The 25,540-nt window shown below is 42.4% G+C and overlaps 1 protein-coding gene and 1 pseudogene across 7 annotated transcripts in view; one reads left to right on the top strand and one right to left on the bottom strand.

Moving 5' to 3' along the window:
- Positions 1 to 25,540, bottom strand: part of ARID1B (AT-rich interaction domain 1B) — a 443,672-nt gene that overhangs the window by 336,753 nt on the left and 81,379 nt on the right. The window lies entirely within an intron of this gene.
- On the top strand, positions 20,429 to 20,940 carry LOC125938078 (60S ribosomal protein L21-like; annotated as a pseudogene).

Raw genomic sequence — 25,540 nt, 5'->3', positions numbered from 1 at the left:
CGGATGAAACCATACATGGTGAAATCTCCAACGGCAGGTATTTCAGGAAACTGATCCAAAGTCTAGGGGAAGGGGCCAGTAGGAGCTAAGACTGCAAAGCAAGACAGGCATCAGATCATAAGGGCCATGCCACCAGGTTGACAAGTTTGGATTCTACTATTAACAGGAATTCACTAAAGAAATGCAAGCAGGAGACTAACACATCAGATGTACATCTGAACAAGATTACTGTGATGACTCCATATGAAGGAAGAACTAAACAAAACCTGGTTCTCAACCACCTGAGATTCATAGATGCTTTGCAAACATCATGGCCAGAAAAATGCACCCACCCAGATACAGAAAATTTTAATATTTAGCTCCCAATGGTTCACAGCTTCCTGCAGTCCATCTATGAACAATCTGGGGTCCATGGACCTCAAAATAATAATGATCTAGAAGCAGGAAAGAGACAAAGTCACTGTTTGGAAAGCTAAAACAACTGCCCACACCAGTGATGGCAAAGAACTCAACTTACAGAGAAAGGGGTGTGGAGCTGGGGGGGCAGGGGGACACAGAAGAGGTCTGAAAAAATCTGCAGGGATTAGCCATCAGTGGGATGTGGGCAGTGAGGGGATCACCAGGCAGGTGGCTGACTCCAGCGACTGGGCAGTGCCAGGACTTTATGGGGCTAGTGACAGACCCGGGTAAGAAGCCAATGAAATAAGGGCGCCTGGGTGGCTCAGTCAGTTAAACGTCCGACTGCGGCTCAGGTTATGATCTCGCGGTTCGTGAGTTCAAGCCCCGCGTCGGGCTCTGTGCTGACAGCTCAGAGCCTGGAGCCTGCTTTGGATTCTGTGTCTCCCTCCCTCTCTGCCCCTCCCCTGCTCACGCTCTCTCTCTCTCCCTCTCAAAAATGAACATTAAAAAAAAAAAAAAAAAAGGGCACCTGGGTGGCTCAGTTGGTTAAGCGTCCGACTGCAGCTCAGGTCATGATCTCGTGGTTTTTGAGTTCAAGCCCCGTATCAGGCTCTGCACTGACAGCTCAGAGCCTGGAGCTGGCTTCGGATTCTGTGTCTCCCCTTCTCTCTGCCCCTCCCCTGCTCCTGCTCTGTCTCTGTTTCTCAGTAATAAATAAGCATTAAAAAAATTAAAAAAAAAAAAGAAAAGAAGAAGCCAATGAGATACTCAGAACTGAGCTGCGAGAGACACACACAGGTGGAGAGGCCCCTCTAACAATTAGAAACTGGAATCTCAAACTGAATAAGCTATAGCACTGGGCAGAATCATTGGACCAACACAGAACAGCAGAGGCTACAGGAGACAGCTAGACATGGCAGGGTCTAGAAGACAAGAGCTAGGCCAAGATCACAAGCGGAAGCCAGGACTCAACATGAGTCCACAGGCCGGAAAGAGACGAGGCTACCACGGCCATGGGTTTAGGGTCAGGACATACATAACCACAATATCACTTTATAAACAGAAATACAAATGGACTAGTCTGTGCATGTGACATGAGTGTGATCTACTCTAAAAAAAATACAGACCCTGGACACATTTCTTTAAATAACTCCGTTCACTGGCCAGTAGGTTACAAGAAAATCAACAGTACTATCCAGAGATGCAATTCTCAATCTTTTCAGAACTCTGACTTCAAAAATGATTGTGTGCGTAAATAAAAATTTTTAAGGATGTTTTTAAAATACCCATGTAATTTGGAATATTCAACAAAATATACTCCAGTAACACTAAAAATCGAGAAGGAACTTCCAACCTCCTTTCAAGAAAGCAATTCTTCCAACAGAAGTATTTAGCGTGTTATATAAACATGTTATTCAGACAATGTACAACATAGGGGATTTTCATCACATTTACTACGTTTGTAGCCAAAATGCAGCACTCTTGTAATCACCAACAGAGCCGCAATAAAACCTCTATAATATTAAACAACAACAAAACATGGCAGTAAGCCATCCTTCTATTAAGAAAAAGAAAACAAAGAAAACATTCTCCATAAGTACAGCTTTCTTTGTGACTTTTTTCCCCTAAAGAATTCATTTTCAACAATAGCACATTGGCAAAAACATGATACTTTTAAATTTGGGCCGAGTCTGGCATCTTTACTTTGTGAGGGTGAGCTGGCAGGAGAAAGACTATAGTAATTTCAAGGTTCTATTATTCTCACGCCGAAATGCAAAGTATGGAATGAAAATAACAAAAACATTATTCCAGAATATAATTCAGCTTGCCTTATATCTCTGTTTCACCTCACTCAACTTTCACCATGGAGTATTATAAATGCAATTAATTTAAATAAATGGCAAATGACTCTATACTTTCCTAGAGAATAAAATACAGATTTCACTAACTGAATTGAAAGATGAACACAGATATGAAGAAAGCTTATGGTTCTCGACAATTTGTAAAGCTCTGAAATCTGATCTTCTGGTCCATACAATCATTTCCTATGAGACTGAAGAATTCTTTACTTCTAACTAATGGGTTTTCTGCTATATCACACACTACGATACAATGGCACTTAAGGTCAATTTAATGAAGGAATGAGGGAACAATGAATAAGTGGTTATCAGTCTCAAATGTTCGTCTAGGTACCACTCTTGAGCTGTATACAGGCACACGTCAGAGACACTGTGATGCGGTTCCCCATTAGTACAATAAAGTGAAGACTGCACGAAAGCAAGGTCAAATGAACCCTACGGTGTCGCCGTGCACGTAAAAGTTACGTTCACACTTACACAGTCTAGTAAGTGCGCAATAGCGGTAGGTCTAAAAACCAACGTACGCACCTTAATTTACAAATTCTTCATTGTTAAAAAAAATGCTAATCATCATCTGGGCATTCGGTGAGCTGTGATCACTGATCACAGGTCATCTTAACAAATGATGATACTAATAATGAAAAAGTTTGAAATCTGCAAGATTTAGCAAAATGAGGCAGAGACGTGCAGTGAGCAAATGCTGTCGGAAAAAACGGCACCGACAAACTTGTTAATCGCAGGGTTGCCACAAACCTTTAATTTGTTAAAAAAAAAAAAAAAATACAATATCTGTGAAGTGCCATAAAGCAAAGTGAGATAAAACAAAGTATGGCTGTACTCAAAGTGGCAAGTTAAAGACGATCTTTCAAAGTACACTGTAAATTTTAGCAGGTAAAAAAGGAGATATTATATGCCAACTAAAGTCAAACCTTTAACTGATCAGTTACTACGGGGCAGGCTACTCTGCTGGATGCCACAACAATGAAGTCAAGATACGGCTCCTGCTCTCAAGGACCCTCAAGGATCAAAGGACCAGTACTCAAATTACCCAACACACTGTGACCGAGATGAAATACACTTTAGGCACATTCTGGAGACACAGACAAGCTCCATGAAGGAAATGGAGTCGAGCTTTGAGGAGAGACCCCGGCAGACAGAGATAAGTATGTAAAGAGAATAGGACTTCCAAATCAAAAACAGCAGCACAAAAATGCAGGATATATTTAAGAAGGCAGATTTTGTCTAAGGGGAGGAACAAGAGACAAGGACAGAAGGAGGGGAGGGGCAGGCCAGCACAGAGAGGTCCTGTGCAAGAAGAGAAGGCGCTGAAAATGGTACCCAAGGCCTCGGAGAACCATCTATCCAGAGACAGGAGGGGGGGGGGAGGTGGCATCCCAGTCCGCAGGTCTGCTATACGACGGGCACTAGACCTTATACGCTAGGCCTTGTGCCGTGGTGTTTCACTCTCCTGCCAACCTGGTAAGGTAGAGGACGTCATCCTCTCACTTCATAGATGAGGCGCCCACGGCCGGGCAGGTGAGTACCAGCCACGTCACACGCCTAATGAACACGTCAGACGGGAAATCTGGTACACCTGAAGCCGGGGCTCCTACCCTGAAATAAACTAAACCCGAGAAGTTAACCAATACTGAAACCAAGGCCACCTCAAACATGACTCTTTGGCCATGGCCCCATGAGGCTGGGGACACCACAGCTTTGGGAGGAGAGACAGGAGAGCAGATGGAAGAGTCGGCTGTTTCCGAGGAGGCCTGAGAAACTCTTTGCGAGGCAGCGGAAAATGGCACACAGTTTGCAGACAGCAAACGTACTGCTGTGGGTCTTCACGGACATATATTCATATTTTCACTTCTCTCGGAAATCACTCTTTCTCCCTTTCAAAACAATCAGTCTCTAATTTTTATACCAGAGTTCACAAAAATATTCTTGTCCAAATTCTTTTTAAGTTTACAGTAAGAAAAATACGTTAGTATGAGTTGTCCTCTACTCAGAGTATGATCACTGCTTCACTAGAAGGATGTTTTCTAAGAAAAAAGAAACTACAGGGGCACCTGGGTGGCTCAGTCAGTTAGGCCTCGGACTTAGGTTCAGGTCACGATCTTGCGGTTCATGAGTTAGAGCCCCGCGCTGGGCTCTGTGCTGACAGCTCGGAGCCTGGAGCCTGCTTAGAATTCTGTGTCTCCCTCTCTCTCTGCTCCTCCTCAACTCACACTCTGTCTCTCTGTCTCTCTCTCTAGATAAATAAATAAATAAACATTTAAAAATTAAAACAACAAAAAACAAAAAACTACTTACTTACAAAATATATCTGTAACTTGAACTGAATTACTGTGCAATCAGAGTGACAGGAAATTCTACACAAGTGGCCTAACTCAGAATTTTCCAACTGTTAAACCTATAGGTTGGTCTTACATGGATACCAAAATTTGTGCCCAGGTCCCATTTATTCAACACGTGTTCCCTAGGGGCGTCCTATGTGTCAGGCATTGCATGGGGTGTCAGGAACAAAGATTTGAAAATCCATGATCCCTGGCTGCCAATCCACTCAGAGTCCAACAGGTAAAGAAAATTCCAATGGCATTTTTCAGAGAAATAGAAAAATCTATCCTAAAATCTGCACGAAAACAAAATAGGCCATAACTAGTCAAACCAACCTTGAGAAAGAAGAACAAAGCTGGGGCACCACACTTCCTGATTTCAAACTATAGTACAAAGCTACAGTAATCAAAACAGAATGGTAACTGGAATAAAAACAGGCACAGAGACCAACGGAACTTAATACACAGCCCTGAAATAAATGTACGCACACACCCTCAATTTTTGACAAGGGCATCAAGAACACACAATGGGGAGAAGATAGCCTCGTCAGTAAATGAATATCCACAGGCAAAAGAATAAAAGTGAACGCATACACACCATGCACAAAAATTAACTAGAGAAAGATTGAAGACTTATATGTTAAGACTTGATCCCATAAAACTCCTAGAAGAAAATACAAGGAAAAGGCCCGTTGGCATTGGTCTTGGCAATTATTTCTTAGATAAGAGACCAAAAGCAAAGGCAACAAAGCAAAAGTAAACAGGTGGGACTACATCTGCTCAGCAACGGAAATAATAAATTGAAAAGGCAACCTACACAGTGGGAGAAAACATTTGCAAACCGTGTATCTGATAAGGGGTTAATATCCAAAATATATAAAGAACTCCAACAACTCAATAGCAAAAAAAGCCCCAAATAATCCAATAAAAAATGGGCAAAGGACCTGAATAGAGATTTTTCCAAAGACATAAAAATGGCCAACAGATAAATGAAAAAGTGCTCAACATTACTAAGAATCAGGGAAATGCAAACCAAAACCACAATGAGACATCACCCTACACCTGTTAGAATGGTCATTATCAGAAAGATAGGAAATAACAGCATTGGCGAGGATGTGAAGAAAAGGGAACTCCTGTGTGCTGTTGGTGGGAATGTAAATTGGTGCAGCCACTGTGGAAAACAGTGTGGCAGTTCCTCAAAAAATTAAAAATAGAACTACCATTATGATCCTGCAATCCCACTCCTGGGTACATATCCAGAGGAAACGAAAGCAGGATCTGAAAGGCATACCTGCACCCCCCGTGTTTACTACAGCTTTATTCACAATGACCAAGATATGGCAACAGCCTAAATATCCATTGATGGATGAATGGATACAGAAAATGATACACATACAATGGAATATTATTCAGCCATTAAAAAAAAAATCCTGCAATTCGCAACAACATGAATTAATGTGGAAGTGAAACAGGCCAAGACAGAGTAAGATAAAAACTGTAGAGTGTCACTTATACGTGGTATCTAAAGAAAAAGAACAAAGAAAAGCCAATTTCATAGAAACAGAGAATAGAATGGTGATTACCAGAGGCTGGGGAAGGAGGAAATGTACCAAGGGTGTAAATTTTCAGTTATAAGTAGTAGTTCTGAGCATCTAATGTACAGCATGGTGACTATACTTAATAATACAATAGAGTACACAGTTGAACGTTGCTAAGAGTAGATCTTAATCATTCTCACCACACACACACACACACACACACACACACAAGTTAACCAGATGAGGTGATAGATGTGTGAATTATCTTGATTTTGGGAATCATTCCACAATGTGTGTGTGTGTGTGTGTGTGTGTGTGTACACCAAACCACTACATGGAACACTTTAAATATATGCAATTATATTTGTCAATTATTCCTCAATAAACTTGGGCGGGGTGGGGGGAGTAATAACGTACTACAGAGAGGGGGGGGAAAAAGAAACATTAACTGTCCAGTGTGATCACTGCCTCACTGGAGCTGAGCATACAGTGATGCAAAGAGTGGTGGAAGGAGAAAGGGAGAGTCCCGGAAGGAGGAGCCTGGCCATTGTACCATATGGATGGGTAGATGCCTGGGAGCTCTAGGCAAGAAAGAGCTTGTAGAAAAACCAGGAGCCAAAAAACAGAAAGCGTAAGGATAACCACACCAGCAGGTTTGTGGAACATCAACAGCATGGCAGGAGCAGCTGGGGAGAGAAGTTTGTGTGGTCTTATTATTTCCGAAATGCCTACCTCCCCCTTAACCTGCCCCTAGAAGGCTCTGTCTTGCTGAATGGAAACTATCGATAAATGTTTATCAAGTCCTAAAACAAGACAGGCAAGGAACTGATGGGCTAATGAGATCAGCCAGGATTCCAAGAAAGGATGAAATGAGGGGAAAGAGCCTTTACTAAGCATTTAATGCCAGGTCCTAGGCTACCTGCTTCCACACATGAGATCTCATTTAGTAATTACAGCTATCTTTTAATAAGGAGGAAATTGTAATATAGACTGGTTAAGCAGCTTCCTCAAGATCACTCACCTTAAGAAGCAGCTGATGCTTATATCCAGGTCTATTCTACTCAGCATAGACCCTACTCCACCCACCCTGTCATACGGTACTTCAAGGTCATATACCGTTTGTCTTCATGCCACATTATATAAGCATATATTTATTATTTTTTGAATCTAAGAACATGGAGAAAAACAGAAAGCAAAAACTTAAGTGTTCAAGTATACATAAGCCATTCGAACACCAATAAGCCATCAGAAAAAAAGCACATTGTTGTTCCTCAAGAAAGAAAAAAAGAAGGGGTGCCTGGTGGCTCAGTCGGTTAAGCGTCTGAATTCGGCTCAGGTCATGATCTCATGGTCCGTGAGTTCGAGCCCCGCGTCGGGCTCTGTGCTGACAGTACAGAGCCCGGAGCCTGTTTCAGATTCTGTGTCTCCCTCTCTCTCTCTGACCCTCCCCCACTCATGCTCTGTCTCTCTCTGTCTCAAAAATAAATAAATGTTAAAAAAAATTTTTTTAAAGAAAGAAAAAAAGAAATAACAGCTTCTGTAACTCCTAATGAGCCAAGTACCAACCGGCCCTAGAAGGTACTAGCATTCTAGGACACAGGACATACATACATATACAACACTACACCTGCATGGTGATGCTCCCGTAACCATGTCACAGAGGCGGCTCAACAAGGACATGCAAGCTGTCCCTGCAGTCACACAGTCCCAAAGACTATGAGCAAGTGAGAGCATCTAGAGGAAAGATATTCTCAAACCAAAATAGGGCCTTCCCCATGGCACTTACAAACTCACAAAAGTAAGATAAAATAGTAATTAAGTATCCTATCAGACCAGGATTCTCATCTGGCCCCCATCACTTAATTATGTGACCTAGAGTAACTTCACCGCTCTTAGTCCCTCATCTGTATCGGGCCTTCTCCACCGCACCCTGTATAATAATGTTCAAGAGACCTGTCCAGGGGATCTGATCTTCATTCTATCAAAGACCTTTTTTCCGCTGTCCGTTGCATAAGTCAACACGACCATTCAGTGGGCTTCCCTCAATGTTCTGTTACTACCTTCATTTAACAAATTATTTAGCACCCCCTACTTGTCAGGAACTAGGCCAGCGAGGTGCCTGCACATAAGACATGAATAAGCCCTGTTCTCCAGAAGTTTGACTTTTCTATCCCACAGACTGTAGTTCATATGGGTACACATAAGGAACACAGGCTGTGTGATAAAGAAGAAACTGTGAAAGTCATCATAGTTTCTAACTTGTTTGTATATCGCCATCAATGGGTAGTCTTTCCTTCTCCATATTAATGACAAGGGAGAAAAAAAACCCTTCAATTCTAGTTACAAAACTTACTGAGATACACACTAAAGCCCCCTCAAGCATAATACTAGGAAATCCAAAAATTCTAGAATCACAGAACAAGAATGAAAATCACAAATATGAAATTGGTTCAGACATGATGACTGTTGTCTGTTAGATGTTATTAGAGAATTTTTGAATACAGACTCATCGCTGAATACGGTTACAGATAGGTTTAACAAAATATTAGCTATAGGTCTAGAGTCCAATGTCATACAATTTTTTGGAACTTTAAACATACACGTAACGTTCAAATACAATATACCTAGCGGCTCTTTTTCCTATGTATGGGGACATACACTACCATTTCAAGTACTGCTTAACGTATTTTTATTCTCCCAGCAAAATCCAGAATCCACGTTTTTCCACCAGAAGTTCTAAGCTACCACACAGACTCAGTCTCTGACGGGACCTACTTCAAAGCAAGGTCCTCAATACATAGCCACCAAAGCAAAAGACGCTTTTGAAACTACAGATGTGTAAAGGACAATGAATGAAACCAACCTAGTGAATCTGTTAGATGGCAAATAGATCTGCTCCCTGTTATCCTGAGCCCTGAAGTTAGGACACTTCCACGTGTCCTTGGCCTCGGGCACCAGGCGGGATGCACTGTACTCAGGGTCAGGCAGGGTCTAGCTATAAACAGCCATCAGAATGTAAGCTGGAGCTCCCTGCCAGAGTCCCATCGCTTAGCACAAGCCAGGACTGGGCCTCAGAACTGGGACTTGCTACCCTACCATATATGCATCTAGCTGGGAGAAAGAAGGGAGATTGATGGAAATTCCCAGTGAAACAGGGAGCTCTCTCCGGCCTCTCCCACTGTCACCCAACAGAATGCAGCATGATCATGTCCATTAACAAGGAGAGGCCAGGGAGTGGGTATTCCGGCCACTGGCTTTCCAACTTCTTCAAAGACCCCGTGATCCAGGGTGTTACAGAGCTGGGACCCTCTGGAATGAAAAGGACAAGTAGGAATGACGACAGAAGCAGAGTGACCCAAGCAGTCCTCAGGGTGAAGATGGTCCTGGAAAAGGCAGACAACATCGGGACTGGCTGCCCTCCCCCTGTCCGACTCCCCTCGCTCCCTGATGGGTAGGGAACATTCACCAGGGCAGTCAGTAGTATCTGTAATTATCAACTACTCTGTCTTGTTACTATGAGTATTAAAACATTATTGGAAAAGATATTTAAATAGGCATCTTCAACAGATGTCTGAAGTTGAGTGTGATTTCACTACTAGTTTTCAAAACCAATTTCCCCCCATAGGAACGCATCACTTTATTTAGTATTTCTTACTTCTTTAAGGAATCTCAATGGGCACATGAAATCTGACATAAGGAAATTCACTTTACGGCTCACTTTGGACAAACCCATTCCTTCACTGTTACCTGACACGCATATTAACTCTTGGTGGCTTCCACACGCATGCCTGTAAGCCTACTAAATCGGTGTGACCAAAAAAAACAGCATAAGATGAAGTCTTTATCTGTCCCAACCCCTCAGAGTAATTAATATACATCACTGACACTCTTCTTCTTTAGTTCTATTTTCAGATAAATCAAATGTATGCAGACTAGCAGCTTAAAAATTCATTAATTTCAGCATAAATTTAGTCAAGATTTATAAGATGGTTGTAGTCTTCAATGTTTATCTTCAAATGATACTTTTCATCCAAAAATGTAAAATGAATTTCTATCAAATAAATACTATTATTCACTTTTTACAGCCAGATGCTGAGCCAGTGGAAGATGAATGAACTATTAAAAACAAAAATGATCTGAGAGAGATACAGAAAGTTTTTGTTTAGTCTCTTTGTAAGAATTACCATTAGGAAAAACAGCTAGAATTACTCAATCTGAGAATTTAGCCACTTCTGACACAAATTTGAATACAGATTTCCAGATTTTCAAATTCTTTTTGAAAAACATATATACAGTACACCTATTAAAATTAAATAGAAAGATTCAGCTGATAAGCCGGATTTAATGCACTGAAGAGAAAAACTAAATTCATTTTTTTAATCAGAAAAGCTTTATAAACCATCCAGTGCCTCTTTCTTCAATCACTTCAAATTAGATACCCCAATAATCACTATTCTTCACTAGTCTGTCACCTCTTCTATTTTGTAATAATTTTGATGAATTCCTCTTCAAAATCTTTCAATTTCACATTGATAAAAAATACCGTATTTAAAAAGTGACAATTAAAAAACCCCTTCTAAATCCTGTTTCTAAGTAGCATCATCTACTGTCCTGAACAGTTTTGTGTTTGAATACTGAATATGTTATTTGGTTGTGTTTGGTCTGAAAGCCTTTCAGAATTTTTATTTTCTAAGGTCAGTTCTTCACCATATTTTGTTTAGATCATTAATATTTATCGTAATGTTGCAATGATAACGATGGGGCATCTAAGTCCGTCAGTCACAAAAACTAAAGAAACACCATTTTCTCTAGGAAGGAAGATTAGAAGTAACTGAGCTCATTTTTTGAAAAGTTACACTGAGGGCGCCTGGGTGGCTCAGTCACTTAACCGTCTGACTTCAGGTCAGGTCATGATCTCACGGTTTGTGGGTTCCAGCCCCGCGTGGGGCTCTGTGCTGACAGCTCAGAGTCTGGAGCCTGCTTCGGATTCTATGCATCTTTCTCTCTCTCTTTCTCTTTCTCTCTCTCTCTCTCTCTCTCTCTCTCTCTCTCTCTCTCCCCCTGCCCCTCCCCTACCCATGCTCTGTCTCTCTCTCTTTCTCTCTCAAATATAAATAAACATTAAAAAAAAAAAGTTACACTTTATCCGAACCACCCAACAAATAGTAAGGGCCACGAGGAAGACTGATCCAAAGGAACAAATCAGATAGCCATTCCTGGTTCGGCACTGACACAAGCATTCATCTGGCAGCTTGCTACGAGTTTCCTGCCTCAGAGATGCAGGATGAAGCGGCTGCTCAGCATGGACGGACCCGCAGGAAGGGCGGGAATGTGTGCAGAGCGCCGGGAGGAGTGGCAACTGCGGCAGGAGCGCGAAGATAAAGTGAAGAAGACCCGATCACTAACAGCACAGCAACCCATCCCGAATGTTCAGTTAATTCCTGAAACAAACGTCTGTGGGGGGTTTTCCATCTGTCTTTTTATGAAAGATTATTTTGTCCATAGAGCACTTGTATTTTGCACCCAAATGCGCAGAGTGAGATTTTAGGGGAGGGCGTGTGAAGAGAACAGTTCGAGACCTGCTGCTCCACTTCTGAAATGAAATACTATTTTTAAAAAGTCACATTGCAAGTAGATTCTCATTCTTATTCTTAATCTGTAAAGACAGACATTTAGAAAGCCTAAATGAAAAAAATAAAAGTATTCCAAAGCATTATTTTAAAACTTCAAAATAATATGTTCAGATACTTTTCACATATAACCAAAGTGAAAAAAATTATATATATTATTATATAACATAATATTCATATTATATTATATTACGTTACATTACATTATATTATATTATACTATATTGTACTTCTTTTTTTTTTTTTAAATAGGCTTCACACCCAGAGCAGAGCCTAACACGGGGCTTGAACCCACAATCCCGAGATTAAGATCTGAGCTGAGGGGCGCCTGGGTGGCTCAGTCGGTTGAGTGTCTGACTTTGGCTCAGGTCAGGATCTCGCGTTTAATGAGTTCAAGCCCCGCATCGGGCTCCGTGCTGACAGCTCAGAGCCTGGAGCCTGCTTCAGATTCTGTGTCTTCCCCCTCTCTCTGCCCTTCCCCTGCTTGTGCTCTTTCTCTCTCAAAAAATGAATAAATGTTAAAAAAAAAAAAAATTTTTTTTTAAGATCTGAGCTGAGATCAAGAGTCAGGCGCCACCCAGGTGCCCCAGTATATAAAAGTATTTCTGATAATGACACCATCCAGGACTCTTTAGCACATTCGGTTGAAGAATCAAATATTCCAATAAAATCGCTACATCAGCTTTCCCCAGGAAGCAGTTTGTTCATACCTCTAACACCATCGAGGTGGGGAAACTTCTGTTCTTAGCAGCTATGCCCATGGAAAAGGAGGCCAGCAAACAGTCTTCCATACTCTTCCGGTCCCCTCAAGCAGTGAGGCCTCTGCAGCTCTTGGCTTCCAGCTGGCTTTCCTGCATCTGCTGGCCAAGCCCCCAGGACACCAGAGCTCGCTGGCGTGGCCAAGGACTTCCACCAGGCTCTGACTGGACTTCCACAAATTTTTCCACGAAGGCGCGTCACACTACCATCAAACTTGTATTTTAATATCCAGCAAGATAATCTCCTTTGTTCCTCTTTAGTAGGTCCAGAAATGTCATTTGTACACCTTCTGTTGGTCATCAGAGATCAAAGCTGTCCATCAGAGGGTGTAATAAGGGGCAGAAAGAGAGGCCCCAGAAGACTCTAGCGTGCAAGCCGCGGACCATGTCATCGCAAGGTGGCTGAGAGCATTTGCAGGACGGTGTGGGGGGGCCTGCTGGCTGAGAATGCGGCCTGACACGCTCCCACTCCCAGGCCGAGAGCATGCCATACCCTTGAAGCACGGAAGACACGGCAAGAGTGCCATGATGGATTATTCGTATGTGCACGCACCCACACTGGCGTGTGTACATACGTGTCCTCAACGGGAAATAAAATTTCTGAAACAAATACCATTTTAACAAGTCAGCACTGCACTAAGCCATGCTGCACGGGGTATTCATGTACAGGGAAAGACTGTGGTCACAAGTCATTTTCAGATGTCTACACAGAAAATAAGATGCACTAAGGCACATTTAAATGAAATAATTTCCATGATGCTTGCAAAATCAACCACGTTTTCAACTTGTGAACAGTATAAGCCACTCAAAAGAGATCACAGAGTGTAGACAGTTCTTGAGCTGTTAATTACATTTTAATGTCTGTGACAATTCTGTTTATGTATTGGACAGACTATAACTCACAGTTAAGTACATAGTCACATAAATTACAAAGGAATTTATAAAGTAGCACACACAGGTCAGACCCACAAATGTAAATGTACTATTTATAACCTAGAAGGACGCTGGATAAACATCGCAGATTCAACACTTACATCTAGTTATCATTCCCTCCCCCAAACAAAAATGACAGTACGGTTTGCCTTTTCATTCATTTTGTTTGTTTGTTTGCTTCCCACAAGAACAGGAACAACGGCAACAAAATTTTGGATGCAAGAAACAGATGGACAATTAGGAACTAACTCAGCCAACACAGTTGATGAGGGAGAATCTTCGAAAGGCTCGGAAATCGGTGGTACCAGATACCTCTGGGCACAGAGTGGGTTGCTGGGGAGGTGGGGGTGGGGTGTCTCTCCCACTAAGCTCAGCATCTCCCTCAACCTGGCAGAAACCCAGAGATTCATTCCCAGACGAGGGGAAACACAGCGGTTCTGCAGAACCACTGCTATAGGAGTGCTGTGGTTGATCAATAACTACTGAATACGGAGACACCTTCATACAACCCTACCAACTGCCCTCTTCCCATGGTCAATCTGAGGCCAGTCCAACAGGAAAACTCTAAATATATACTGGAATAGGAGTGGGGGCGTCCTAAATTCCCCTAAACAGCCCACCCAGGTACCTCACCAGTAGATCTTATGGTCAGCAAGCCCTCCTGTGGCATTTGGACAAGCAAGAATCATTGGTAGCTGAGGAAAGCCTTCAACAGGAAAACAGAGACCAAAATAAACCGGGAGGCTGGGGGGGGCAGGGAGGCAAATTAGAAGGCAACGAAATGATGCAAAACACACTACAATCATTAACATCTCCATAATATAAAAAATAATCGTGAAACAAGAATAGGATTCTATTAAAACAAAATAAAAAAGAACTAAGAAAAGGAAAAAAGAGGGAGGAGAAGCAGGGAGGAAGGAGGGCAGGGGTGGGGGAGGGGCTCGGAGAGGCCTAGAAAGAGCCTTGCAAATTAAAAATGCAATAGCACAAGGAACCCTTCCAGAACCGGGAAGAAAAAGACAAGGACATACAAAATAGTAGAAAAGATCAGTTAGAAGTCTGGTAAGTCCAGTATCAGGTGACAAAAGTCCTAGAATGAGAGAAGAGGGAAAATTAAGGAGCAAGGGAGATAAAAGAAGTAATTCGAGACATGACCCCAAGGCTGAAAGAGTACACAGGGCAGTGGGTAAAAAGGGATCTAGGTGAAACTGAAGGACACTGGGGAAAAGGAGGTGCTACATCGGTCAGGGAGTGTGGACAGGCAGCATCTAGAAAGGCCCCACGCAAAGAACCAGGAAGCAAGACGAACAGCTTCCTTCAGGTCTCCTAACGGCAACACCAGGGGCTAAATGACAGTCAAACAACTGCTTCCAAATTCTAAAGGAAAATCATTTCCAAACCCCTATTCCCAGTCAAGCGGTAAGTCACGTATGAGGGTAAAATGAAGACATCTTCAGACATGCAAGATCTGAACATCTTACTTCCCCACAACATTCCTGAGAAAGCTACTGGAGGATGGGCTGCACCAAAAGAAGAAACACACAGAATCCAGGAAACCAGAGATGCAACACAGGAAGAGAGGTGGAAGGAAATTCCAAGATGAAAGTAAGTAAGGGGAGATCCCCGGAAGTGTGCACTTGACACAGAGGTAACCCAGGGAGGGCCCAGCCAGCCAGAGAACCCACCAGAGACGCCTCTGCAAGATGAAACTGATAACGTACCTGTTGGAACTGAACATCTTACAACAAAAGGCGGGCGGTTGTAACTAATTAAAAATCCTAAGTGGAGTGAGTGGTAAGTACATGTAGAAAAGTAAGCAAAAACCAACTCTCAACTCAGAGAAAAACAAAGAGCTGAGCAGGAAAGGAGAAAAGTTTACTATATGGCTCATTTCTGAGTAAGTTTCCCCAGTCTCAATAATGTCAATACAACAGTGAGCAAACCAAAGTCACGAAAAAGCTATACAGGGAGAACGAGCGGGCATGAAGGATCCATGCTTATGATGAGGACAGAGTGAGAAACTGAAGGCAGCAACACAAGTAAGCGTTATTGAAAAATATGGAGGCATCCTCGAAAAATCCACTAACTAAAAGAGTTCAAAGTGGTTGCCTCTGGGGAAGTGAAATGGGGGAAGGAGGGCGGTGACTACTGTTTTTCTACAGTAGATCTTGTAAAACCACGGTCTTCGTAAACCATTTACATCTGTAACCTTGATACAAATAAAAACTTTCTTAAAACTAGGCCAAAAGAAAAGATTAAAGACACCACTAGAAAAGTACAGTATCATAAGCCAAAAAAAAATTTTAAAGCCATACTTTATATATTACCATTACTTAGAATCGAGCTAAAAGCCCAAGGGAGGCATTGAGGGTATATTCACTGCTCAAAGCACACTTCTGAAAGACAAGATAACAATTTGTCAGAGAGCGTCCTCTCCTTATCTCCCTCAGAGGGTTGCAAGATTATTAATCTTCAGAACACAAAGAAGTGGAAAACTACAATTCCCAGTATACCCTGCAGCCCATTCAATTACTTTACGTACATGAGGCTTTGCTATGAGGGAGAAGATTAATTTTAAGAAAATACAGAACTAGTACTCACAAGCCATTTCTAGCTCACTGTGTTCTACAGACATAATTTTTCCATTCTCTACTTGAAGAAAAAAAGGGTAGAAGATAAATCACCTGTTAGGGGTTGCACGTTATTTTTTAGTTACTTTAGAGAACAATCTCAAGATGATGGCACTGAAAGTCTAGAAACACGGAATGTTCAAACCAGGAAGGGTCTCTTTCTTCTCCCTTCTGCAGGCCCCACGCACCCAATTTTGCAGATGAAGAACCGGAGGCTCAGAGAGGTGCCGTGCCCAACCAAAACGCCCAGGAGCTGTGTGCAGCATCACGGAGGTCACGACAGTTCACTTGTCATCCATTCAACAACTGAAAACACATTTTTGGCAATTACTATATGCACACAGAACTGTCCACACTATACGAATACAGAACTGGGGTGGGTATTCATTAACCTACGTTCCATTTGCTGTTCACGCTTTTGGGAAGTCACTTAGCATTTTAGTTGCTTCAGCTCCCCCATCTGTAAAATAAAGAAAACGACTACCCTGTATCTATCTCACAGGGAGGTTTATGAGAACGGAGCGGATCCGTTTCTTTAAGATTCTTAAAGGGAAAAAAGGATACAAAATACTCTCTCCACTATCCTCTGATACACAACTAACTGCAACCAAGTCAAACTCAATATTTCCAAACTCAAATCCATCATCAGTCATCACCATCACCCACAAAATTTGCCTCTCCTTTTGTATTCAGGCTCTTGGCTTGGAGCCAAACTCTTCTCTTCCGACCAAAGCAGGAATGTGGAGTCATCCGACACTCGTCCCCTAGCACCCTGCACCTTCTTACCCCAATACGATCAGCCTCTGTGCCTCCCGCCCGGTCTCCCTTCTACACAGATTTACAGCAACCTGTCTCGGCCCCTTCAGACTATAACAGAATTATCATAAATCCAGTGGCTTATAAACAACAGAAATTTATTTCTCACAGTTTTGGAGGCTGGAAAGTCCAAAATCAAGTCACCACCAGCAGATTCAGTGTCTGGTTCATAGGCAGCCACCTTCTCATGGTGTCCTCGCATGGTAGAAGGGGCCAGGGAGCTCTCTGGGCAGCTCTACAGAACACTAATCCCATTCGCGAGGGCTGTGTCCTCAGGACCACACCCCAAGACCCCTCCTCCTAATACCACCACACTGCGGTTTAGGATCCAACATACGAATTTTGTGGGGACACAAATATTCAGTCTCACCCCTTATTGTCCCTACCATACAAATCCACCGGGGTCCTACTTTACTCTGCTCGGAACAGGTTGTTCCCCATCTCCAGGTTCTCTCCATTTCAGTCCTTCTTCCTCATCGGGCAGTGGGCAGAAAATGATCGACCTAAAATGCTAATTTCAAGGTTCACCCCTGCTCCCCCCTTGAACTAGAAAGGCTCCATATTGCTTACAGGATCAAGTCAGGCCTCCCAGCTTGGCATTCGGAGTTCTCTGGGACCCAAGCCCATCTTCCAGTATCACCTCGAGTGAGCTACTCGCATGCAACTAAGGGCAGGTCCCTCTAACAAGCAAGACTGCCTGGCCCCCCGACCCTGCCCCCTGGTGCTACCCTTTCCACCTGAGACACAAGGCCCACCTTTTGAGACACAAGGCCCACCTTTCAAGTGACTTATTCATCTTATGAAACTCAACGCATCATCTCGAACTAAGTCGTCCCCTCTTCACCTGCCTCCTCACAAGACCATAAACCTCCCGGGGTAAGGAAGTAGCTTAGTCAAAACTGAAACTGCTGGGCCCCAGCACCCAGGTGGGCACAGAGCAGGCATTCGACAACGCAGAAGCAACCAGGACCTCACGGGACAAGACGTGCAGACTCAACGAACAGTCTACATTCACCGCTTCCTTGCCTTTCTTCGTTCACTCCTCAAACCACTGCGATTTAGCTCTATCAAATCACAGCCAAAAAAACCAAAAAAAACTCTGGCCACTTCTTAATCCTTCTTTCTTCTTGACCCTTCCACGGCACTGGACGTCGCTGGCCATCTACACTCCTCTCTACCGGCCCCACCCCCATCTCTCTCACGGCACAACTCTCCGGTGTTCGTCCCAATGCTCTGCCTTCTGTGCCAGGCTTGCTCACTATCTCCTGTTTTGCCATTCACCCCTTAAGTACCTGGGTAACAAGGTCCACCCCCCCTCTTTTATTCTCCTTAGGCAACGCACATCCTTTCCTGGGGCTTCTACTATAAACCCACCATCGAGATTCTCAACCCAGGTTACACAGGGTCAAGGACCCACCCAAGACAAAGTAAAATAAACCTGCTGGGGATGGGCTCACCATGTACACTTTATGTTAAAGTTTCCCAATTGATTCTGAAGAGATGCCAGGACTAGAACCACTGAGCCACACAGTAACCCCAGAACGGAACCTCACATTTCTCTCTCAGCATCCACAACTCCCCTGACCCTCTTTCCACCTGCCCATTGACCACTTCCGCTTCCTGCAGGCTCCCACCATAAAACCAAAGTCACTACCTTCTCTCAGATCTGCTGCCCCTCCTGGATTCCTGCATCTCTGTACTGACATCTCACCAGGTGCCCCAAGGCCCTCCCTTGCCTTGCCTGAATCTGGTAACTAAGATCCGTGTATTCAACCTATTGAATGCACCCTGGACCAAGCGCTACCCCTCCAGCTCTAGTAGGGTCGCACTTATCGTTCCCCCTTCTTCCACTTTCCGCATCTTCTGACCTACGGGTCTCCTTCTGACATACAGATCTCCTCATTCCTTCCCAGCTTAAAACTTCCCACAATAACAGAAAGCGCTCTTATTTATTTTAAATTGAGACAGAGAGCAAGAGAGAGAGTGCGCATGCAGCAGAGAGGGGCAGAGAGAGAGAATCTCAAGCAGGCTCCATGCTCAGTGTGGAGCCCGACGCGGGGCTGGATCCCACGACCCCGGGATCATGACCTGAGCCGAAATCAAGAGCTAGACGCTCAACAGGCTGAGACACCCAGGTGCCCCACAAAGAGCTCCTATTTAGATAGGGTGAAGTTCAAATTCCTTGGGACGGTACATAAGACCATTCCCATTCACCATCTTTCTCTCCTCTTCCTTCCCAATCCAAACTTGTACCACCTTCTCCAACGTCTTTAGCCCTAGGAGAATCATGCTGCTCTTCAACACAGCATATAAGTTTAAGATCATAAAACACCAGATATACTGTTTCCACTGTGGAGAGTGTGACCCACACAGGGGTGTCTGGGTGGCTCGGTCGGTGAAGCGTCCGACACTTGATTTCAGTTCAGGTCATGACCTCGAGGGTTCGGGAGTTCGAGCCCCACACGGGCTCCACGCTGACAGTGCGGAGCCTGCTCGCGATTTTCTCTCTCTCCCCCCCTCTCTCTGCTCCTCTCCTGCTCGTTCTCTCTATATATCAAATACATAAATAAACTTAAAAAAAAAAAAGAGTATGATAGGCTCGCGCACACGCAACACACACTCCTATTATTCTCTCACTAAAAGTCAGTTTAAATGTGACCTACCTTCCTGTCAGGCCTACCCACTTCAGCCTCCATAAAATCCCTATATCCCTCCCGCTCTTCTATATATAAACCTCTATCACACTCATGACCACACCATGTAAGATTATTGACACAGCTGCTCTCTGGATCTCCATTTGTTCTCAGAGGCCTAGAACATACGTCTTTTTTCCAAAGCAAGTTTTTGTGACATTAGAGAAATTATAAAATGTGGCTGTACCACAGGCAAATACCCTGGCACAGACAGGGCGCTCAGACAGACAACGCTTTTTCCTCAAGAGACAGATTATCACAGGCTAGGAAATACCAAAGAGAGAGAGAAAGAGAAAATATCTGCTTTCAGCCCACTGTTTTAATTATGAAAAGCAGAGAATGCTGTTCCTCAAAAAATCAGTCACTGACAAGTTAACTAACCATCTTTGGTGGGAATTACTAAATACTCTATTAAATGGAAGTCAGAACCAAATTTTTCCAACTGAAGACTGAAATTCTTTACTTCTCTTACAGTCATCCCCAAGTAAATAAAAGGGTAGAAACTATGGTCTTCAGCTTGGGATGGATGGTAGATAATGAACTTGAAGGAAAATCAAAGTTTACAGCCGTGGACTACAGGAAGACTATCATTTGATCTTACTACCTTTTTCTTGGCATAAGTCCCATTTTCTAATGGTCTTCTTGTTCCTGACTATTAGAAATTATTGGCAGTTTACACTAACAGGCTTCCATCATGTTTCATCTCCAAATCCTACTGTGGCTGTTCATTCCAATCAAAACCAAAATAGATCAATTTTTGAGATTAAAAAAGGAGGGACATTAAAAATATAAATTACGCTTCCTTTCGGCCGGAACCGCCATCTTCCAGTAATTCGCCAAAATGACCAACACAAAGGGAAAGAGGAGAGGTACTCGCTATATGTTCTCTGGGCCTTTTAGAAAACATGGAGTTGTTCCTTTGGCAACATACATGCGAATCTACAAGAAAGGTGATATTGTGGACATCAAGGGAATGGGCACTGTTCAAAAAGGAATGCCCCACAAATGTCACCGTGGCAAAACCGGAAGAGTCTACAGTGTTACCCATCATGCTATTGGCATTGTCGTAAACAAACAAGTGAAGGGCAAGATTCTTGCTAAGAGAACTAATGTACGTATTGAGCACATTAAGCACTCCAAGAGCTGACGTAGCTTCCTGAAGCGTGTGAAGGAAAATGATCAGAAAAGAAGGAAGCCAAGGAGAAAGGTACTTGGGTTCAATCGAAGCGCCAGCCTGCCCCACCCAGGGAAGCACACTTTGTGAGAACCACTGGAAAGGAGCCTGAGCTGTTGGAACCCATTCCCTATGAATTCATGGCATGATAAATGTAAAAAAAAAATAAAAGACTTCAAGACTGTTAAAAAAAAAAAAAAAAAAGGACAGAAAAAAATATAAATTACACAAGCAATCCAAAATCCTTCCGATATGATCTATAATAAATTTTGAACATCAAATAAGATTATAAAGAACTATTAAATCATTAAATCTATGCTATACCAACTTCAGAAAATGAAATTTGTGAATATAGCATTAAAAACTTGTAAAAAAGCAAATTCTGCATAAGAAAATGGATCCATAAGTATGAGTGTTTTTATTCATTCATCTCACTTATGCCACAGACGTGGCTAGAGACTTAATGAGCAGGAAGGTTAAATGCTGAATGCTTTCACGGTTTATCAGATTCTCAAATTTGCAGCAGTACTGTGCCCCAGCTCTTAAAATTAAACAATCTCTCCCTATGCCCCCCCTTTAAAAATCAGGATAAGACCAAATGGCTGAAACCAGTCCTGCTGTATGCAGTTATGTAACTAGACAAGAAGGGTGTGAAAGTTTGAATGAAAATATTCGAAGTGACAGCTTTCCACCTTAGTCTTGCCGTGCCCTCTCCAAACTGCAGGGAGCAGATGGTAATTTTCAAGCACATTTAGACCAGGCTTGGAAGGACAACTCAGTGATAAAGAAGTAACTGCAAAGGGGAAGGTGGGGGGGGAACCCACATGTTTTGCAACCTACAGTTTTTAATCTAGAAAAGCTTTAGAATCGGTTCACACAAACGGAAAAGCTGCCATACGCACAGTTCCATATAAAAAATGCTGGTGTATAAATTACAAAATAAATTTTTAACAGTTTCCTTTTCACATTTGCACTATAGTATGCCAGTAAATACTGGAATGTTTAAGGTGGGGGGGGGCACCCGAAAGTCAAATCTAAATATTACATAAGCCACTAAACAAGGCATACTCACTCTTCCCTGCTCTCAGTCTCGTCATGGCCAAAAACCAAGACAATGCCATTGGCATCAATACCAGTACTGCTGTCCAGCATGATGGCACATCAGGTGTAAGGCCAAAAGTTTAAAGGATAACAGAAAAGAAATAAATTACACATTTTTTATTCATTTTCATTACAAATGCAAGACTGACTCCTGTACTGGTTAAGGGACAGAAAGCTCTCTGCCTCTTCTTCTCTTCAAACCACACTAAGAAAGAAAACGAAAGCAGTTCCAGAACAGGTGACCAGCACCTTTGTTAGGGCCCCTCTCCCAACTCTAGCTCCACCTTGAATTTCCAGTTCAAAGAGAAAGTTCAGGAAAAAAGCCCTCCTTCGCACGACAGCCTAGGGAGGCAAACAAGTAACAACGCTCGTGAGCAGGAGGGCCTGGCGGAACCCCCACACCAGAAGTTTGGACCCAGGCCAAGGCCACACCAGGGCCTCTGCTTCTACCCACTGGGCCACCTGTCCTTTAATTTCAAGTGGCTTATGCCTGGCATTTAAGCTTCCCAGGAGTTACATACTGCCTCTACATGGGGAGGAGACTAGGGTTCTAAACACTCCTGAAATTGTGGGGGATGGAAGAGAGCAGCTGGGTTTGTGGTCAGAAAACCCAGGTTCAGCTTTTGACACTTCGGAACTGTATAACCTTGGGAATGTTACTTAACCTACACCTCAACCTCCTCATCTGGAAAACGGGAATACCCCCGGCACTATGCAGCAGGCCTGTGACGAGGTTCAAGTGAGATTACAGATGTAAAAGCCCTTAGCAAATGGCACTAATCTTACTAAGGCGACCTTCTAGTTGTTCTCATACTTCAAGCAAGCCCAGGGCAGGAAACAGAAGTTTCCTTCCATCACAGTGGCCCTCCGCAGGACTCCCACAGATTCAACCATTGGCTTTTCTGGGCCATTACAACTTTGGAGTAAATTAGAAGTCAGAGACCCCAAATTTCTATCTCTTGGCTATTCAGTTTAGATAACTGCATCAATCATTTTTTCTAATCCCCCCCCAAGTTTCTTCCCCTTACATTTTATGCTACAGTTTCAACAAAATATGACTGACACATTTTATGAAACAAACCAATGAGTTTTTTTAAGCAATAGGGGTCCCTAGATCTAAGCATTTTAAAAGCTGACATCATTTGCTTGACATCATGAGAATATACACATATACACACACCTACAATGCAATAAATGGCCTATATATATGGCTATAAGAAAGCCAACCAGGAGCATCGTCTTAAGAATAGGACCCAACATGTAATGCTGGGGAGATGGCTTGACAAAGTGGCCAAGAGTCTGAAGCAGCACTAATTGAATTCAATTCCACCTTATTCACTGCGAATACTGGGCAATGTTACTTAATCTCTCTGTGCCTTAGTTTCATCATCTGTATATAATGAGATAGCAGTATATACCTCAAGGAACCGCTGTGAGGTTGAATGAGTTAACATATGCAAAATACTAAAACAGGCATGTGGCACACAGTGGGGTGTTGTGTTTATACTATCATTTAGTGTGTCCTGAAAAGTGTAGATCATATGATCATCATATACACATATATGATGTGTTCTACACATTCACATACCTGAATGTACATGTGTAAGCATACACACATCTTTCCATGTGGAATCTGCAATAAATTCATTTAGGTTAACATTAAGCAACATAAGCTGAGTGTTTGCTCTGTGCCGGGCACTGTTCTAGGAGGTCAATACATATGAACACGATTAATCCTCATAATAAGCCAACAAAGAGACTAAGCTCTAGAAAGACCCCAGGCCCACTATCTTACTCACTATCTATAATCAGTCTACATGGCCACAGTTACAATCACAATACATGAACACAGATTACATAACCAAATTTTTTCCCTATAAATCTGGTAAGAAAACCACTGTAGTCTTTATTTTCATATTATTTTCACAAATTGTCTTGTTTATAAAAATATCATAGCATCTCTAAGGATCCAAGAGAGAGTAGCCAGCTGGTTCCTATATTCCAAAGCCAACTGCTCAGATATAAATCAATGGATTATATATTCCCATTTCCAACTGTCAGATTTCAAACAGATAAATACACTCATGCACACTCACATATCAGATTTAGGGCTCCATTTGAAAGGATAGACTCTTTTGATGAACTTAAGGTTTCATGGTTTTAACCAATACTCATATAGCTAACTTAGTGCTTGACTTGATTATTAACATTTCACCTTAATAGGAATTATAAAATGATTATTTTACAACTTTTATCAGAAACACTGCCTACAATAGGTGATATGTTGTCAAAACAGAGAACTAAAAATAAAAATAAACATACAGTTTAACCAAGTGACTACTCATTTGTGAAATAAATACCAGTTAAACCAGGACAACATGTGAAACGCACAAAAGAAACAGGTCTGTGTACTGTTTACCGTAATCACACGCTTCTATTTTAACATACGTGTTCCACAAATGAAACAGCTTGTATTCTACAGAATGGAAACCTGTATGCACTTGTATATAGCAATATTTTTGTCGCCGAAGTTCACTCTCAATGTCAATTCAGGCTTAAATTCCCAGCTTTTGAAAATGAAAGAGCAATTTGCTTATTAACTTTTTAAAGTGCCATCCACACTTCCTGAAAGCTTAGTGCTAATTCTGAATAATAATTTAGATATTATTCTTTCCAAAACTAGATATTATTCTTTAATCTCCCTGACCCATGTTCATTTATCCCTTCATGTTAAAGTGAGCTGACCCTGAAAACGTTATCATAGCTTGGATTTTACCTTTCACACATGTTCCATTCCATAGGAGAAGCACCTATCCCACTCCCAATAGCCCTGAGCTAGTAGTTTATCAATAAAAGCCTTGTCAAATGGCACAACATGACAAAAAAAGTGTCCAGTAGCTAACTGGAAGTGAACAGGACAAAGCAATGAAAGAAAGAAAAGCCAATGTTACCACCAAACACATTTTGTTAATTTATTCTGTTGATCCTGTTTTTGTTTTAATTATTTGTGGTAATTATGGCAGTTAATGTGCTGTAACATTTTCGCAAAAGAAATGAACTCTCAATATCATAAAACCTTCCCAAATCTTTCACTGTTTCATCTGCGTCCAACACACTCAAACACAACAACTAGATCACACCGTGTTAGTTGATTTCCAGAGTCTGAACCAATTCTACGTTAATGGGATCATTTGGAGGGTGGAGAGGGGAGTTGAGTCCTCAATCATTTACATCAGTAAGATCCAAAGCACAGGGAATAGAATAGTCTAGATTTCCTCAGTCCTGAAACAATTCTGTCAATTCTGAGATCTACCCACACCGTCTGCCTTGGGTCTGAAGAGGCTACTAAACAGGCCTGAAAAAATGAACCACTCAAAACTTCAGCAGGGTCTGCTACTCCCATCATCCCTAACCCCTGCCTCCCACCCCCACCCCCACAAAGTGTCTCTAAACTGCCTCAGGTATGGGTGGTAAGGATTTCCACAGAAAATCCGCAAATAAAAATTAACACTCACTCAAGCCCAAAGAAAATAGCCATTTCAAGTTCATTCTAGCTCATCATGGCAATTATGTTCAATTGTTAACGAAAGAAAAGAAAGGAGAGGAGAGGAGAGGAGAGGAGAGGAAAGAAAAGAAAAGAAAAGAAAAGAAAAGAAAAGAAAAGAAAAGAAAA

Source organism: Panthera uncia (assembly GCF_023721935.1).
Source record: "Panthera uncia isolate 11264 chromosome B2 unlocalized genomic scaffold, Puncia_PCG_1.0 HiC_scaffold_24, whole genome shotgun sequence".
NCBI classification, from domain to species: Eukaryota; Metazoa; Chordata; class Mammalia; order Carnivora; family Felidae; genus Panthera; species Panthera uncia.
The sequence above is the reverse complement of the archived record's forward strand: the minus strand, read 5'-3'. Positions and strand labels throughout refer to the sequence as shown.